Raw genomic sequence first — 20,562 nt, 5'->3', positions numbered from 1 at the left:
ACTGCCCAGAAGGGGAGTGGTCTGACCACATTAACTTCTGGGGCAGAAGGGGCAGCCTGTGGTGACATCCCAACACACCCACTCCCATCGCTTGACATAGGCTCAATTATGATAGCCAGTCACAACTTTCTAGCTCATTCAGGACACTGAAGAACACAGTCCTTCCTCTTTTCTAACAGAAACTAAGTACCTAAGTAAGCATAACTCCTGGATATGGGACACCTCACAGGAATTTGACAAACAGGACATATTTTTTTCCTTATTACATTATACATAATTTATCTTTTTGGACAGGATCACACAGACCTCAGTTTGCTCAACAGTCAGTTTGTTAACTGTACCCACTCTGCAAAGCAAAGGAAGAAGTTATAATGTAGTGAAGGAACAGCGTTTCCCATAACATCAAGTAAGGCCGCAACAGTATGAATAACAAAAAGGGTAAAATTCTGGAAAAGTTTCAGAAGTAGGGTCAATAGTTTGATGTGTAGTTAAATAGGAGAAATAAAACAGGGCAGGAACTGAAAATGATGCCCCAGCTTCTGGGTTTTGTAGCTGAATAAAAGGTGGTGGTGCTGTCAATCACTGAGCTGGAAAGTAGCAGAGGAGAAGCATATTTGGCTTCTCTATATAAAAGAGACTGTGTAAAGATAGGATCTGAATTGCATTGCTTTCCTCTTGTGAATATTCCCCATGCCTTTATAGGCTTTTCCACATTCTGTTTTTACCTAGCAAACTACATTAAATTTCAGTTCATTTTCTCTTTTAGAAAAGCAGGTACCTATACCATCCCATGAGAGTTTCTGATCAGCCTGAGATTATCAGTGTTCCCATAATGAATTCCTATAAAGTCCAACTCAAAAGACAGAAATATGAAATTTTAATCACCCTGTTAGGTCTTTGGACATACTAAAAGTAGCTTGAAGATCCCTCCGCCCTATGCACCGGGCTCACAATTGGTGCCTTATAAAATAATTGCTGAGAAATAATTTTTTTTAATATCTCATTTAGCTCTAGTGTATAATTCTAAGATCTACTAGAAACTCTTTTTCACTGGTGCGGATCCTGGCTCCTGGGGTCCACGGCATCACAGATGAGACGAGACAAATTCACACAGACTATCGAGTCCTGTGGAGGAAAAGGGTTGGTGCGGCTTCTCTCTCAAAAGGAGAAAAACCTCAGAGCACCTCGGCCACCCTCTCAAAAGGAGAACACCTCAATCCTTGCCTTGACAAGCTTTTATTGGGTTCAATTTGCACAGGAATACAAGGTGTATACGTAAAGCTCATCAATCATTGTCAGGCAGAAATAATTTAAAAATAGATAACATTCGAAGAACTCTGAGGGCTTATTCTAAGTCAGGGTCAGATAGTTAAAGGGCCATAACACTTTGGGGAACAAACTCACTTCCTGCTGGGACCCTTACCATTTAAATTGAGGGTTTTAGCAAAGTAGGTTTCATGGGGTTTTATGCATTCTTTCTTAGGCCTGATCACCCTAGGAAACCAGCCCTTTCCAGCACAGGGCTGCACCCACCTCCAGCATCATTTCAGGCTTAAGGCATTGTTTCAGGCTTAAGTCTGGCAGTGGGAGTAAGGCAGCCAAGAGATTAGCAGACTTCTTGCAGACAGAATGAAGACTCAGGCTATGTCAAAGCTGAGGGGCCATCATCCCCTTTTTCTATAGCCCCCCAAGTCTTTCCCTGAGGGCCTCTTCCCAACTGTGCCTGTTTTAGGTCGTCCCTCTTTTGAGGAATCTTACTGGTCATTGGCTAACCAGTCATCTGCCTGGGGCCAAGCAGGGTGAAGAGAAAGTGGGCAGAGGTGGTGCCCCAACAAGGAAGATAAGCTTTGTCTCCTAAACAGCTTATGGGCCCAAGGTCCTTTGCTGAGCCTTAGCCACAGGGGACTACACCTTCTGAAACCAGTCAGGACAGTTCCCAACAGTTCATAATCACCTACTAGTACCTGGAACCTATCTGATTTTTCTTAAGTATGTAAGGTTTATTTTGGTCTACTTACACAGCTAATGTTGCCAATTAGTCACTATCTCACCTATTACAACAACACTAACAATTGAGAATGTCACAACTCAGTTTAAAACTCTATGTCGGCTTCCCATGTGAAATAAGATTCAAGCTTTCCAATTTTATGGCCTTTGATAATGTGGCTCCTGCCTACACTTCCTGGTATATTCTTTCTCTAAAACATGACCTGAATTTACACCTGCACCAGCTTCTCTTCCTTTCGCCTACTCATAGTCTCACTCTACTCATAGTGAAAAGACTAAACTCAAATGTCACCGCCACCAGATTTTATTTGGCATCCTCCTGCATCATAGAGCTTGCCCAATGTCACAAGCAAAAATTGTCTGCTAAGTAAGTTTTTAAAAGTTTTATTCCAAGGATTCTAGATTGGAATATCAAATCAAAGTTATTTTTCTAGATTACAGTTGATCTACACAATTTTTTAAAAAAAGACTGCTAGCATGCTTGAAAAGAAAAACTTTTAATAATATGTTTAAATATCAAGCAGAGGGAACATTTTTTCACACCATGTTTTTAACCCAAAGTATTTTTCAAATAAAATAACCAAATATATTTTGTAAACACATCTTGTGAAGCACTTGTTTGAAATAATTAGACCTTCTGTTATGACAATTACCCACTTAATTTAAACTAGGAAATGAAAGGCAATGAACTCTTTAAGTGCCCCACCAGCTGAAAATACAGTAGTAAATGTGGCAGATACTGGCCAGCAGTATCCATCTCTGCTGCGGATGCTTGTTGAAACAGGAGAAAAACATACACAGAGACAACCAGGTCCTGTGGGGGAATAGGGACAGAACGGCCACTCTCTCTCATGGAGAGTGTCCCATATCCATCCCCAAGCAGATTTTTATTGAGAATACATACTTAGCTTGTGGATTCGCAGTCTGGCAGAAAAGACCAAAAGAAGTAGGTGACTTACAAAGGTGTGGACAGAACCCCCGCTGTGATTCTGGGCAGAGTTTGGGGTTTTATCACTAGAGGACCTAAAAGGCTAGTCTCGTTTCCTGCTTGTGCCTTCATATTCTAATTTAATAACATCCTCCAGCAAACAGATCTCACAGGATCTTGCATATTCTATGTCCCGGGCCTGATTACCCCGGGGGTCTGCCATCTCTGGTCTGGGCTGCACTGCCCCTGTTATTTCTGTAGGCCTGAGTCAACAGAGGAGACAAAGGCAGCCAGGAGACTTGGATTTCTCACAACTAAGAACAAGGACTCAGGCTTTGACAAAGCTGAGGAAGCCGGCATTGATGTCCATCACCCCTTCATTTCCACAGCCCTGAGTCTCTTCCCAGAAGCCTCCATGTGATCATGCCTGTCTTAGACGATTCCCTCTGTAGGAAATCTTACCCGTCATTGGCTAACTGATCAAGCTTAGGAGGCCAGGCACAGAACAGGCAGCATTCATGCCAGGGAAATAAGTTTTGTCTCCTTAGTGGCTCCTGGTCCAGAGGTCTCTCACTTAGCCTAAGTCACGGGGAAGTTACAGCTTCCTGAGACCAGGCAGGGCGGTCCCCAACAGGTAAACAGTATAGAACCAAACTAAAATTGAGTCACTTGTGTCAATAAAAAAGTGGAGATGGGAGAAGAAACAGAACTTAACCTGACCTTCCTGGAACGTACAGCTCTTCTCAGAAGTGAGCAGAGGACACCAGCCACACCAACCAGACACAGACATTCACATCATCTTTGCATGTCTGCCTTACAGGTTCCTCATTAACTAATGAATTGAACCCTGACACCTGTTCATATTTTATTTGTAGTTTTGCATTCAAAAATATTTGTGATTTGACTTTTTACAAATAACTAACCTTTAATGAATGGAACTGGTTGAACAGTGACTGGAAAATGAGTAGAGGCAACACGTGTATACAACTCTTTAAAGAACTTTGGAAAAGAAGGAATAAATGGTGATGAAAGGAGACTTGACTTGAGGTGGTGAACACACAGTATAGTGTGCAGATGACCCCCCCCCCCCACCGTGTAGTAGAATTATGTGCCTAAACCTGATTACCGGTAATTTTGTTAACCAGTGTCACCCCCAGTAAATTCAGTTTAAAATATAAATATAGCAGTTTGAATTAGAGGCCATGTTCCTCCATTATCCCTTTAGAGAGGAAGCACTTACATTGCTCTGGGGACCTACCCAATCCCAACCGCATGTGGTCTCGGTGCAACCGCCAGACGAGGTGGCCCCTTGCTGCAGATAAACCCTCGTAAGGAGGCCAAAGCCATGGGTCACTATTAGCTGATGTCACACGACTCCACGCAAGCCCCACCACTCCCGATACCTGGTTGTCCCCTTCTCAAACTAGCTTCCGAATCCGGGTAGGGTGACGTCAGCGCCATTGGAGGGCGTACATGGTGTGACATCAGTGCTACACGTCAGCTGGCAATGGGGTCTAGTGTTTCTTCGGCTCCCAGCAGGCTCCAGGTGTTGGAAGAGGGGTGAGTGTGACGTCATCTTCTGCATGGACAGGGATGGAGCTAAATTGCCCTACCCCCAACCCCTTCTTTGGTTTTTGGCCCCGGCAGGGGGCAGTGAGGGGGAGCAGCGGGGAGGTCTGGGTAGTGTGTTCGCGTGCTATTTGTAGGTCTTCTTCGGACCTCTGGTGCTTCTGCCCCGAATCCTTACAAAACTCGGTTGTAGGTAGTATTCAGCTTTTAAAAGGAAAGACCAAAGGTTCAGATCAGTGCAATTTGCACAAGATTACACAGCAGAACTGCATTCCAGATAGCCTAGTAATTCTCTTCACCATAAAAGGAACATTAAACATATCTTACGGAATGGTGTGGAGTGATTCGTGTGAAGCACCTTACATCCTACTTATCTGGGGCAAGTCTGTCCATGCACCCAGAACAGAGAACAATTCTGATTTCTAGCTGGACCCCAGCGCCTCGGCACAAAAGAGAAAGTTTGCACACTGAACAAAAGACCTGCAGTCCAGACTGCAGAGTTTATCTAGCAAAAAGTGAGAAAATGTAGGTGTCTCGTCTCAGCTGCATTCTACTAATCACACACGCAGGCACACATCCAAACATGCGCCTTACCTTGTTGTTTGTTGTTTGTTGTTGTTGTTGATGATGACGATGATGTTTTCAGCGGCAGAGTACAGGAGGAATAAACGTAGTGCACTCATTTCCTACACTCATCCGTACTGAACACCGAGTAGTCACACTGCTCTTTCACACTCTGCACATCTGATAAGTCACCGACTCCTGTCTCCCTTTCTCTCCTGTTCTCTAATTCCACTAGATAAGATTTCATCAAGTGACCTCTAACTTATTCCGTCGAGAGTTGATTCTTTTGTCCAATTAATATTTATTGATGTTTAATCATTAAGCATCACCAAACGTTGCCAGTTTTACCCCTTCTTGGCACCTTGTGGGATTATACTTCTTCCCGGCCTGGATCGGTGAGATAGGAGTGAACGTGATTTACGGGTTACCGTCAGACACAGCAAGTAATCACCACTTTGCGGCGCTCCAGAGCTCTTTTCCAGCCACAGGCAACTTTCCAATGCCAAAGGTTCAGAAACAGCCAAGGAAAATGAAAGAATTCCTGGTTAAAAAAAAATGTGAACATACTAAAAAGACAGTTTGCAAACCCAGAGCACTCAAACCAGAACATGAAATGAGGCTCAGGGATAAGAAGTTTGCATAGTGAAAAGGAGTGTCTTCGCAGTGGCTGGTAATTAAGCAAAATTAATGACTGAACTGGTTTTATCTGCTCAGGAGCTGATTTTGGTTTGCGTTTGATTTCAACACAACATGGTGGTAGCTTCCTCAGCGGGCACCCCTGGTTACTGTGAGCAGAGCACCCTTCCCCAACCAGGCGGGGCATCCAATTTCTAACAATGAACCTCCGTGGTGACGTGAAGTACCCACTGGATTACCCTGATTTCCTTTCTTTTACATTTTCTTCCTTCTTCCCCTAAATTCCTTAACTTCCAATATAATTTGCCATTTATCTCATTCACTGGGAGCTGTTCTAGATTATAAACTGTTAAATATTTTTAAACAATATATTCATGGCTAATGTTGACATGATGTCAATTTTTAAAATAAACTATTTAATTTAACTCTGCACCTACCCCCCCCCCCCCACATGACGTTTGCATTTAAAAGAAACCTCCTAGGCATTTGCCCAAATGAACAAGAAAATGGGAATCCTATCTTCATCCATGTAGAAAACATAGTCCCATTCATATTAATGTCTATGTTATAACACCTACCAGTAGACTCTCAGCTGTCCTCCCTGGACTTCCTGAGCATGCCCAGGTTTGTGTGTCATGTGTCCTCAGCAGAAGTCCCTTATGTCACTCTCTTGCTCTGGCTTTCTCTTTTTGCTGCCCACTTCTCATGAAGGTGTTCAACAGACACCTGCAGGCAGTGGCCCTTGTGAAAACGCCATTGTGGATGCTGAAAGGACTAGCACCTGGGGCCATGACACTGACCTTCACCCCCAGGGCCTGGCCCAGCACCATGTAGAACAGTCTCATAGTTGCCCATGAAAAGAGAGCCTTCTTCTTTAGGCTCTCAGCTCCCAGTTGCTTAAAAGTAATGGAAAAGGCGGGGGGGGGGGGGCATGGCGGAGCACATCTTCTCAAAAATAAGCAACAGTTTTTAGACACAGAACAATCCCAATCCTTACGAGAATAACTCTCTGACCCGTTTGCTGATGAGTGTTAAGTACAAAGTCACCTTTGCCAAGGTGAAAACAGAGGTCATTTGGAGAATGCGCAGTCCTTTGCCCTCTACACATCCAAGGACAACCTTAGCACCCCTCTCTTCTACCAGCTTCTCTCCAGCTGTTGCAGGGGCTTTGGCAGTTATAATGCTTTCTTACTACTCTTTGGAGCCAAGAAAGCGAGCAGAGGAATTGGTTCTTGATAGCTGGCACTGGTTAGTAGTCTCTGGTCTAAGCTCTCCCATTGCCATGGTGCTTGGTTCTGTTAATGAACCCAACTCCATGTTCTGGCGTAAGGGGAAATTGCTTATGGTACAGGTATATATACAGTATGGACTTCGGTGCATTCACATGAAAACTCTCAAAGATTTAACTAAGGTATTTTGCTAAATTGCCACAAGGATAATTTACATAGTTTTTCTTTTTGGCGTTAAAATAATTATGCTGTTGAGCACTTTCAAATTAATACATTAAAGTACTATGTTCAGAGAGGGGAAAAGAGGATGAGCAGGTCCCCCACATTGACCCATGATGAATATGCACCATGAGAAAGAGAAACTTCTTTTGTCTTGAGGCACAGACTCTGGGGGTTGTTGGTTACCACAGCATAAACTGGCCTCTCCTGATTGAGAAGCACCGACAGTAAGTCAGCAAAAACAAATTTGGTTTCTGTCCCAGTGGAGCTTATAGCAGAGGTATCTCTGTAAAATACAGATGTGATTATGTTCCCGTCTCCGCTTTGAAACTTTCAATATCTTCCCATTGCTTGAAGGATAAAGTCCACGCTCTCAGTTTGGCATTCTAGGCCCTTTGCCACTTGCTTCCAAACGGCACTTCTATTTCCCTTCTCCCATCTATTTCGTGGTCCAGCCAAGCTGCACTTCTGACTATTTACAGGCTTAATCCATATGCTTTCAAACCCCTGCCTAAACCTTTACCCGTGCCATACCTTCAACCTGGGACACCCTTCATCCGCGTTTACATGCCATGGTTTACTGCCCTGGGCTTGTCAAATATTCCATGCCACCCCCTACTAACCCTTTGAGAACACTCGTAACAATCTTAGTTACGTGTTCCAGTCATTGTCTTCCTCCAGGGCTGTAAACTCCTTGAAAAGCCCATATTATTCACTATAGGGTTAAGGATATATAAGCACTTGCATTTTGTTAAATGAATGGATGACTTACTGAATCTTTCAAGGTTCATTAGACATGCTGTTAATTCCATGTGTTAGTTTGCTATTACTGCTGTTAACAAATTGCCACACAATGCATGGCTTAAAATAATACAAATCTACAGTTCTGTAGAAGTTGGCAGGGCTGTATTCCTTTCTGGAGGCTCTAGGGGAGAATCTGTATCCTTGCTTTTTGGAGCCACTAGAGGCTGCCCACATTCCTTGGCTTATGATCCTTTTATTCCAGCTTCAAGGCCAGGGGTGTGGCACCTCTCTGAGCATTCTTTCAGAGTCACTTCTCCCTCTCCCTAATAACTCAGCCGGGAAAGTTTCTCCAATTTTAAAAATTCATGTAATTAGATTGGGCTCCCCTGGATAATCCAGGCTAATCTTCCCATCTCAACACACTTAATCACTTTCTTTTTGCCATGTGAGGTAACATCCAGATATTAAAACAAGGACATCTTAGAGGGATCATTCTTCTGCCTACCACATTCTAGTCTTCTTTTTCTTCTCTTTGGCTTGGTGTTTACTGTTCAACATCAGCCAAATGAAGTCTTCCTTAAAAAGCATCAGGGGTGTCCTAGAAGTAGGAAAACCATATATGGTCCAATCTTAGACACTTTGGAGAGTGAAAGGAATACTCTTAACATCTATACCAGAGCAACAAGTATACACTGCACCAGCCAGACCTCACAGGATGAAACTGTAATGGAGCTCGGGTCCAGCTGCCTGCTGTGACAAAAGCCAAACTCATGAGACAGGTGTGGGTGAAAAAGAAAATAGTTTATTCAGATGCCAAAAATCTAGAAGACAGGGGACCCTCATCACAAAGCCTATCTTAACGTCTCAGTGCAGGCAGAGATTTTGATAAGGAGGGAGAGGGAAAGCAGAACAAAGATCGAGGGCAGGGGTTGCAGAGTTCTGTACATGCAGATGAGCACAGTCCCTTCTGATGAGGCAAGTGGCGGTTCGGTGTGAGTCATCATGGTTTAGTCATCCTGGCGTTATGTCGTCCTGGCTTTCTGTCATTCTGGCTCCGTGTCTGCAGGTCAGCAAATCTCCCAAAGCTGAGATGACTGAAGGTCAGTCTATACCTTTAGAAGTTAGTTCCTAGGATTCTTACGCAAACATGCTGTGTATTTACAAGCTACATATTTGAGTCACCGTTTACAGAAACAATGTCAAAAGAATGGTGGGGTGGGTTACAATTCCCCCGTGTTACAAAATGGGTGGGTGGCCTGTGTCAGCCTGAGTGGAGCAACATTATTAGGGACTTCTACACTCTATCCAGCCTGATCTCTTAGAAATTAAGGAGACACTGAGAGGCTTTACTTTCCTCAGAAAATATGTGCTTTAGACTGGAGATGGGACACTTACATGACTCAACAGGCAAAACAGGGCCTTTTTCTCCACTGCTTCAACAATATAAAAATAACAATATAAAGCAATGTAATGTGTATATTATATTAGTTAGGGGCCTTAGATTTTACCTGTGATATATATTATAAATACTAACTCACAATTTGACACTCGTCTTCCATTTTTTTTTATGATGAAGCCTCCTTTAGCAGGTAGTTCCTATGTACCTTGTAGCCGCATGATAATCGCTAAGAGGAATTCCAGGTCAGAAAACTGGGAATCTGCTCATCTTGTCCTTGGAAAGGGTGAATTTTCAGCTTTGGAGAGAAAGGAAAACATGCACGAAAGGAAGGATCCCCTAGCTTTTCCTTTATCTGATTAAGGCTTTTCATTTCAAAGTTTGTTAATCCTTGACCATACAAGAGCCAAAAGATATTTCAGAAAATCATTTTGTGACCTTATTATGCAAATAAGATGTGTTTACCCAAGGTTAGTGATTACTTTGCAGCTATAAAACAGTGACTTTCCAATTCTACCATTCCCTCTGCATTTTTCTGTATGAAAGAAATTTCCTTTCCCCAACTTTCACCTTTTCTTTCCATTATGTGCTCTTACATTTTTAATGATATTCATGATATGGACTTACAATTTTTTGTTTTTATTAATTCAATGTGTTATAATTTTTGGCCTTGTTTTTTTCTTTTTGCTTTTTGGGGGTTTTTTTGGACTGAGCTCAGCAATGGTTTTGACTGGGTTTAACAGTGGCAACACATCAGCAGCATCAGCCACAACGTAACTGTTCCCACGTATTTTCCGTCAGCTGGCTCAGTTGGCTGTGTCCACCTAGTGGGATCTGTGATACAGAAGGCGGACTGCCTATTGCAGATATTAACTGCTGGTTTCATAGTTGTCCTTTAACTTTGTTTCTAATGTTTGCTACAACTTTCTATAGTCAAATTGATCACTATTTTCTTCCATTATGTTTGGATTTTCAGTCATAATTAAGCAAAAACTACTACAAATTCTGACATTAAGCTTGTCCTGTGATAAGTGATTTGAAATCTACGAATATCTACTTATTTTGAGGTCTTCACCACACAGAGGTGCAGTCATCAGTCATCTAATAACTAAAAGTTTTACATCTTTTTTCTTTTTTTAGTTGTTTTTCTTTCTTTTTAAAGAATGTATTTAGGATAACCTGATGTTGACCTTTTCAAAAGCAGCTTACTATCCTATGCAGGAAAAATCCTAAATCCAACACCTAATACAGTGCCTGGTATTTACTAGATTTTCTGTCAATATTCACTAAATGAAGGGGTAAACATGGGGGAGGAGAAATACAGGCATGAAGATGTTTGTTGCTGAACTGGCACATGAAGAATTGGCTGCAATCTAAAAAGCCAATTGCAGAGAAATGATTAAATAAGCTCTGATATATCTGCTTCATTAAAATGTTGTAGTACTGAAAAATAATGAATCTGAAAGAAACATAATAATTAGGTAAAGATATGTATGTTAACTGTGTCGTGTCTTTTGTGCATTTGTGATGTAGATTTAAAAAGCAAATTACTAAATTATCAGGAAAAATATCTGTTGAATATATACACACATTGATGAAAAATAGACTGGAAGAAAATGTAGTAAGATGCTAACAGGGAACTGTACATCCCTATTTTTCAAGCTTTCTGTTTCTGATGAAAAACTAAATTTTGTTAAATTTTTATTCTCGGACTCCCAGCTGTTCTTAGACTCTGAATGCAGCGAAGGGAAATCATTTAAAAATTAAGAGAATTAAACATTTACACAGAGGTACAGTATAGAAAGTTCACCAAACAACTGACTGCAGGAGCCCAATTATATACAAAGACCACAGTAAATGCTTCTCCCAATTTTAGGTGGCTGTGTGGCTCAGAGTCTCATCTCTCTTCTCACTAGGTGAGAATATTTTGAGTATGGCAGCTATCTTGCATGTGGTACAGCATTGATTGTTCTCAATTAATGTCTCAACTTGATTGCTATCAACTTGATCGCTCCATGGTCTACCCGACCATGGAGCACCATCCAGCGAGAAATCTCTAGCACGAAATTTCGCAAACCACTTTCACATGTTTGATCAGTCACAGCACCTTCTCCATACACTGCACACCTGTTTTTGCATTGCAGTTGTGTGTTTACCTTTCTTGAAATAATGATGCATAATATGCCAAAAATATTGCATATTGTCTTTCATCTTCAATATTAACATGGCTACACAAAAAATTCATTAATTTTGGTAAGCTGTTTTAAATACATGCTGACATGGCAGCTATCACAATACAATCTAACAAAATTGTTTCAAATAAAGTTAAAGACAACTAAGCACTACTAGAGCCATCATACAGAAAAACTGAAGTTTTTGGCCAACCCAATACTACCCCATAGAGTTAATGTGAGTGTTAAATGAGATAATACATATAAATTCTTAGAACAGGCCCTGGCTGGCGTAGCTCAGTGGATTGAGCGCGGGCTGGGAACCAAAGTGTCCCAGGTTCGATTCCCAGCCAAGGTACATTCCTGGGTTGCAGGCCATAACCCCCAGCAACCGCACATTGATGTTTCTCCCTCTCTCTCTCTCTCTCTCTCTCTCTCTCTCTCTCTCTCCTCCTCCTCCTCTCCCTCCCTCCCTCCCTCCCCTCTCTAAAAATAAATAAATAAAATCTTTAAAAAAAAATCTTAGAACAGAACCAGCCTCTAAAGAGTGCTCGATACATATAAGCTGTTTCGTTTTTTTGTTTCTGAGTTATTTTTCTTAAATTATAAAAACTTGGTGACAATGCCCCTGTGTCTGCACTTCGCAACACTTCTGATTTGTAAAAGTATGTATTACTTTAGATCAATGCTGTTGAAATGACAATGCTAAGAGTATGCATTATCCACTCACATTCTATGTAGACTATGAAGAGTAAAAAGCTCTTTTGAAAATAATGTTTTTACCTTACTCTAAAAATAACATACACTCACTACATAAAATTCCGGAAGTACTGAGAGCAATAAGGAATTTTAGCCATATACAATACAACCACCCACACATTTTGGTGTGTTTTATTTTCTCTATGTAAGTTCATATATGTGTATATTAGGTATGTGGGGTTTATTTTTGCAAATTAAGATCGTTGTATTTTTTACAGAAGATTATGTTATAGGATAAATGTATCATTTGCTTTAAAACAAGAGCAAAAAGATAACTATGTAGATAATGGGACTGATCCTTTGGTAAACAGGATTCTTGTCTCCACAATCTCTCATGTTTGCCATTAACTGGCAACTACAGTAGGTACATGGAACTCCAATGGAAAACTTATTTACAGTGAAAATCCAACCTAATTTAGAAACACAATGCCATCTTACATACTACTTGAGCAGAGATGTGTGAAAATCAGTTTGTTGTACAAAGAAGGGTTTCTTCTTTAATATAATTACAAGAATTGTTGACTCAGGACACATCCAAACCTGCAGGGAATTTTTATAAGATTTTATTTGAGCCAAACTGACGACAGTATCAGGAAGCAAGACCTCAAATGCTCCAGAGATTGAGTTTTACAGCTTCTTTTGTGCATTTGGAATTGACGAGGAAAGGTAAGGAAGATGACATGAAGGTGGGAGACAGCAAGGCGAGGCCTGGGTGATAGGGTAATTAACAAGAGTATGTGCTTTCTTCAGGGTGAGTACCCTTAATTCAGTAGTGTGTTAAGCTAGATGCACAAAAATAATTGACAGGGCTTGCTTCAGGCAAAGATAAACCTTTTACAAAAGAAATCATATGTCTGGGGCATGATTACCCAACCTCCCATTTAGGAATTTATGATCAGAACGCCCTGTGAAGTTACTTTCCGTAGAACTCCTTTTTCATCCATAATGTAGTGAGGCTTTTTGAAACCATAGCTCTTTGTAGAAGAAGAGGGACACAAATTGGGTGGGGAAGATCAGGAAAACCCTTATGGTGTGGATTCAATTTGGAGGTATCAGTATTTTTTAAATATATATCCCTTTGCTTTTACTCCTGAATGGGCCCATAAGCAGGGACATCTCAGCAATAAAGAGCACAGCTAGTATCATTATTTGATTTCTAAATACCATCCCACAAAGAAAGAACTGGGGTCTCTTGGAGAAGTGGTTTATTTCAGGTCCGAGGCTGCCCAATAGGGAAAGCACAGGGTGACTCAGTATTCTCTCAAACAAGGAGCCACTCGAAGACTAACGGGGTATATATATATCAACTGAACACAGAGCTGGTCTGAAGGGGCTTCCCCTGGGAAAATTTGGGACAGCTTGGGCATCAAAAAAAAAGAAATAATAATGACAGAAATGGATCACAGTAGTGTCAGTAACGATGTAGATTCCAGGAATTTCCCCACCCCCAAATACAGTATTCTAACAGGTGGGACAGTATTTGAGGATTTACATTTCAAGCAGCTTGCAGGTCATGCTGACACCACGGATCCAAGAATCTCAGTTTGAGTAATAATGGATTATACAACTTGGAGTTTAAAAAACATCTGAGGAGAGAGAGAGAGAAAATAAAGAAGACAGATAAAGAGAAAGCTCTTCTTTACAAAGGAATGCCAGCTGATAAGTGTACAAGGAAAGACAGACTTAGAAAAATCCCCATTTTGCAGTTCCCAGTATAATGACTGATGCAGGAAAGGATCATCAGAGAATGCCGAACGCATTAAGAGAAAGGCTTTTGGGGAACAGGATTCACACAGTTTCAAAATATCCTACTTATCATATGATCCTACTGATCATATCAAATTATTTATTGAGAACAGAGGGGAAAGTTATATTTTTACCGGGGGGCAATGTAGTTGATCCTTTTCTAAAGGAAGTGATCAAATTTCACACCATCAAGTACAGTCAAAGGGACACTAAGTGCCTCCTAATGGATGCAGTGGGAAGTATGCCATCACCTGTGGAATATTCTGGCCAAAAATGTTTAACCTGAATTTAACCGTGAAGAAACAATCAGACAAATCTAGCTTGTGGGACATTCTTTAAATTATCTGGCCTGGACTCTTCAAAATTTCTAGGTCATGAAAAAGCAGAAAAAGGCAGGGAAAATATTCTAAATTAAAAGTGGCATAAAATCCTGACTGGTGTGGCTCAGTGGATTGAGTGCTGGCCTGCGAAGCAAAGGGTCGTCGGTTCAATTCCCAGTCAGGACACATGCCTGGGTCGCCGGCCAGGTCCCCAGTAGGGGGCCCACGAGAGGCGACCACACATTGATGTTTCCCTTTCTCCTTCCCTTCCCCTCTCTAAAAATTAATAAATCTTTTTTAAAAGTGACATAAGCAAATGAAGTAGACCAAATAAATTCTATAAATAAGTTGTATTTGGGGGGATTTGATTATAGACTGTTAGATGATATTTAATTAATGCTTAAAATTTTATGTGTAATACTGACTCTGTGGTTATGTAAAAGATTGTCCATTCTAAGTAGATGGATGATTAAGTATTTAGTCAAGATGGATGATTAAGTCAAAATGATTGCAATTGAGTGTGTGTATAGAGAAGAAAGAGAGCATGCACAAATATGTGGAAATTGTTATCATTGGTGAATTTGAGTGAAAAGCACACCAGTGTTGCTCTTACTTTTTTCAAGTTTTCTGAAAGTTTGTAAATTTTTTAATATTTTTGCTGATATGTCTCCTCAGACAAGGGAAACAAAGGCAAAAATAAACAAATAGGACTACATCAAACTAAACATCTTTTGCACAGTAAAAGAAACATCAACAAAACAAAAAAGAAACCCATTGAGTGGGAGAACATATTTGCCAATGCTACATCTGATAAGAGGTTAATTTTAAAAATAAAGAACTTATACAACTTGACACCAGGAAAACAAACAACACAATTTAAAAATGGGCAAAGGAACTGAATAGACACTTCTTCAAAGAGGACATACAGATGGGTAATAGACATATGAAAAAGTGCTCACTACCACTAATCATCAAAGAAATGCAAATTAAAACCACAATGAGATATAACCTCACATCTGTCAGAATGACTATCATCAATTAATCAACAAACAACAAGTGCTGGTGAGGATGTGGAGAAAAGGGAACCCTCATGCACTGTTGGTGGGAATGCAGACTGGTGCAGCCGCTGTGGAAAACGGTAGAGAGTTTCCTCAAAAAATTAAAAATGGAATTGCCTTTTGACCCAGTGATCCCACTTCTGGTAATATATCCTAAGAAACTAGAAACACCAATTCAAAAGAATACATGCCCCCCTAGTTCATTGCAGCATCATATACAGTAGCTGAGATCTGGAAACAGCCCAGGTGCCCATCAGTACATAAGTGGATAAAAAATCTGTTGTACATTTACACAATGGAATACTACTCAGCAGTAAAAAAGACAAAAAAAAGAAAATCTTACCTTTTGTGACAGCATGGATGGACTTGGAGATTATTATGCTAAGGAAATAAGCCAGTCAGAGAAAGACAATTACCGTATGATCTCACTTCTATGGGATCTCATGAGCAAAATAAACTGATGACAGAGGCTTGTATACATGAAACAGACTGCCAGCTGCTGTCAGAGGGGAGAGGGTTTGGAGGACTGGATGAAAGGAGGTGAAAGGATTAACCCACAAACATATATAGAGAACACAGAGGCACAGACAACAGTGTGGTGATAGCCACAGGGAAAGGGGGTGGGGAAAGGGGAAGGTAGGCAAAGGAGGGGGAAATGGAGATAGAAAGAAACTTTGCTTGGGGTGGTGGGCGCATGATGCAGCATGCAGATGATGTTTTGTTGGTTTGTACACTTGAAACCTGTATGGTTCTGTCAACCACTGTCACCCCAATAAATTCAATTTTAAAAAGATAAATATTTTTTTAAATTGAGGAAAAATTATTTTTTTCCCTTCTTGTTCTGGGATGAGTCAGATGAGAATCCAAGAGTGGTTGTAGGGAGATGGGGAGGGGACCTGTGAGAAAAAGAAGACTGGGGAAAGAAGGCTTCTAGGTATATGGAAGAAACAAGGCCCATGTCTTAGGTTTTAGGGTAATTAACAGTGATGCCCAGGTCAACCCCGAAACCCCCATGGCTTAACACAAAGAAAGTTTATTTCTTGCCCTAGTAGAGAAAAAAAACTGAGTCTCTGGAGGTGAAGTAATCTGCCCAAAAGCCAAAACCAGTGACAGCCAGAACTCCCACCCAGTTCTGTCTCCAAGGCTCATGTTCCTCTGAGTCCAGCACATTGCTCCTGCGGGAAGGACTTGCCAGTGGGGTCCTGAGGTTAGAGTGACGCTGTCCTCCATCCACATCTGCCATTCTTTTTACTCTGCATGACTGGATCAACACTCCATCCCGAGAGGCAGCCTGGGATGCCGAGAAGACCTCACGTTAGGGTCCAGACCATTCATACATTTGTTCTCAAATATCCTTGAAATGCATTCTTGGTGTTATTCCAGGACCAAACAGTGAGAAAAGTCCCTGCTCCCAAGGAGCTTACCTGCTGGGGAGGGAAAGAAACAACGAGTAAATGAGTCAATAATAAACTGAGGCCATGATAGAAGCTATGAGCTATGAAAAAAATAACAAAGCAGGGTAAGAAGTATTGAGGGGCAGGGAGGAGGAGGTCCGTTTGAGTAAGGAGTCAGGGAAGGCCTCTGCATATAGGGTCGGAGCCCTGAAAGAGTGAAGTAGGAAACACTTGAAGGCCTAAGGAGAGTATGTTGTAAACTGCGGAACAGCCCGTTGAAAGGCCCGAGGCTGTAACAAATCAGAGGTGATACAGGGACAGTAAGGCAAGTGTGGCTAGAAGGGGAGAGAGGCGGGAAAGAGAGGAGACAGGTACCTGGCAGAGTGAGAAGCAAAGACAGGGTTTTAAGGCAGGGCAGTACCCTGACCTAACTAACTTCCGTTCTCAGTCCTGACCTGCAGAATTCTGCGTGTAAAATGCAACCGCCCAGGGGACAGTTGATGGTGGCCTGGTGGTAGGTAGCCTTGGTGAGTGAGCAGTGGCCCGAGGGAGATGTATGTTGAAGAGCAGCCAGGATTTGCTGACAGATGTGAGATAAGAGGGGAGAAGGAAGATGGCCCCTGGGTTTTTGGTCCAAGAAATACTCTGACCAGTTCCACTTGGTTATAGGAAAAAAGAAATTTAATGGTAAAATAGTGTGGTATATGCCACATTATTGTTGTTAAATTCATTGCATGGTAAAAATTATGTTTTTTAAATCTTGGAAACAAAAGGACTAGGCTCAGTAACTGCTTAATCAGTTCTTCATATTGTTAAAATAGTGTTGATAATATTTGCTATGAGATCTGTTACGAGACTCAGCAAAAACAAAATGAGATAATATTTGCGAAAATACTATTCACATGGGTAAGTCACCTAATAACCAACTTTAATATTTGTGCGGCACTGTCAGGGTAAAATGTGCTTTCTCGTGCTTGAAGTAATTCAATTTGCTAACAGTTAATATTGTGCTAAAAATCGGGTGGACTGAAACCCCTGTGACACTATGCCTCACACTATGTGAAATAATCATTAGCACCACCAAAGAAGGAGTCTCTCTGTCATTTCCTATTTCTTGGCCTCTCTCTAGAGAGACAGCTCCTGCAAACAAAAGCAGGCCAGCCCCAGGATCTGCAGAAGCCCAGCAGTGCGGTCCTCGGGCTGTTCCTCCTTGTATTCAACACAGCACAGCCTCTGTGGATTGTCCCTCCACGCCACGTATGAGGGACTCTTCCTCTGAAATTCCCCATCTCCCTTGCTTTGACAGACCCCAATTTGTTCATCATCAGAGCATAGTGAAAACATGAGGTTTTTTGTTGTTTTTGTTTTTTAATTAGATGATGACTGACTACCAGAAAACAAACCCTTACTTTATTAATAGAAAAAGAAAGGTTTCCAATTTCTTTTTTATTATTTTATTTATTTATTTTTAGAGAGAGGGGAAAGGAGGGAGAGGGAAAGAAACATTGATTGGTTGCCTCTTGCACACCCCTAACTGAAGACCTAGCCCATAACCCAGGCATGTGCCCCAACCGGGAATTGAACCAGCAAACCTTTTGGTCCACTGAACCACACCAGCCAGGGTGGGTTTCCAATTTCTTAGAAGAAAAGTAACACAAGCCAGCAAAGTGCTACAAGATTAAATGCCCACGTTTTTTGTTCTGAGAACTCCCTGCCACACTGCAAATGACCCATCAAGGACAACTGCTGTCAGAGCTGCTGTGAGAGCACTTCGCAGGGGACTCTTCACACAGAAGCCTGAAACAATATTCTTCCTGTTGTAGAAGCTCTTGGTGTAGAGAAAACTTATCAATGTAGAACACAGAATCTCGCTTCTTGACTTCAAGAAAAATCATGAACTAAGTGACTGTTTTTCTGATACAGTCTGCCAGAGTGCTCTGTGAAGAACCCTTTTTTATTCGACCACATGATCCAGGTGAGAGGTGAGGTGAGGGTGGAGAGGTGCCTGTGTACTAACAGGTGATGCGGGTGAGGTTCTGCGCTCCACTCTTTCTGCGGTCAGTACATGGAGGGAGGAAGAGGCCACCCACCAATGACCTTAGGGCTCCCAATTGACAGTCTTTGGGCAGCCATTCCTATGGTGGGCTCCTTACAGTCATAGGCATCGGAGACTCCAGGGCCTCCACCAATCACACCGCGCCCCTGGGAGGAGCCATAGTCACTCTCATCACATGCGCACACCCCGGAGCCGCAGATCACACACTTGCCATCACATTTTTTTAATATATTTTATTGATTATGCTATTACATTTGTCCCATTTCCCCCCTTCTCTCCCCTCCACCCTGTACCCCCCTCCCACCCACATTTCCCCCTTTAGTTCATGTCCATGTGTCATACTTATGAGTTCTTTAGTTTCTACATTTCCCGTACTATTCTTGCCCTCCCCCTATCTATTTTCAACCTACATTCTATGCTACTTATTCTCTATACCTTTTCCCCCTCTCTCCTCCTCCCACCCCCCTGCTGCTAACCCTCCATGTGACCTCCATTTCTGTGGTTCTGTTCCTGTTCTAATTGTTTACTTAGTTTCTTTTGGTTTTGCTGTAGGTGTGGTTGTTAATATTTGTGAGTTTGCTGTCCTTTTACTATACATGTCTTTTCTTTATCTTCTTTTCTTAGATAAGTCCCTTTAGCATTTCATAAAATAAGGGCTTGGTGATGATGAACTCCTTTAACTTGACCTTATCTGAGAAGCACTTTATCTGCCCTTCCATTCTAAATGAGAGCTTTGCTGGATAGAGCAATCTGGGATGTAGGTCCTTGTCTTTCATGACTTGGAATATTTCTTTGCAGCCCCTTCTTGCCTGTAAGGTCTCTTTGGAGAAATCAGCTGACAGTCTGATGGGAACTCCTTTGTAGGTGACTGTCCCCTTACCTCTTGCTGCTTCTAGGATTCTCTCCTTCGTTTTTACCTTGGCTAATGTAATTATGATGTGCCTTGGTGTGTTTCTTCTTGGGTCCAACTTCTTTGGGGCTCTCTGAGCTTCTTGGATTTCTTGGAAGACTGTTCCCTTTGCCAGCTTGGGGAAGTTCTCCTTTATTATTTGTTCAAATACGTGCTCAATCTGTTGCTTTTCCCCTTCCAATTCTGGTACCCCTATAATTCAGATATTGGAATGTTTAAAGGTGTCTTGGATGCTCTTAATCTTTTCCTCAATTTTTTGAATTCTTATTTCATCATGCTTTCCTGCTTGGTTGATTCTATCTTCCTTCTGGTCCACTGTATTGTTTTGAGACTCATATTCCTTCCTTTCACTATTGGCTCTCCTCCGCGTGTCTTCCTGCATCTGTTTTATGGTAATCTGCATTCTTTCATCTAAATTTCGACCAAAATCAACCAGTTCCGTGAGCTTTCTGATCACCAGTGTTTTGAACTGCGCATCTGATAGACTGGCTAATTCTTGGTCGCTCAAAAGGATGAGTCCTGGGGGACTGATCTGCTCTGTTGAAAACATGGGTTTTTTTCCCCCTTATCTCTCCTTTTTTTTTCCGGTCTGGTTGCTCTAGTTACGGTGGGGGGCAGAGCCTTAGGTGCTCACCGGGGCTGGGCACCCCAGTCGCTAGATTGTGACGTTATATGTGGGGGCAGGGCGGGGCGGGAGAAAACAATGGCGGTAGTTCCGTTCCTCTGGGCTCAGACCCTTGTCTGGGCTTCTGGGCCGCGAGTTCTGCCCTGGTCCACAATCGCTGCCCCTCTGGGTCTGCCAGCCGCAGCTTGTGTACTCAGGGATCACCGCTGCCTTCTTGCGCCCCCGGGTGGC

The sequence above is a fragment of the Phyllostomus discolor genome, chromosome 2, assembly GCF_004126475.2.
Source record: "Phyllostomus discolor isolate MPI-MPIP mPhyDis1 chromosome 2, mPhyDis1.pri.v3, whole genome shotgun sequence".
NCBI lineage: Eukaryota > Metazoa > Chordata > Mammalia > Chiroptera > Phyllostomidae > Phyllostomus > Phyllostomus discolor.
Note: the sequence above shows the minus strand (reverse complement) of the source record.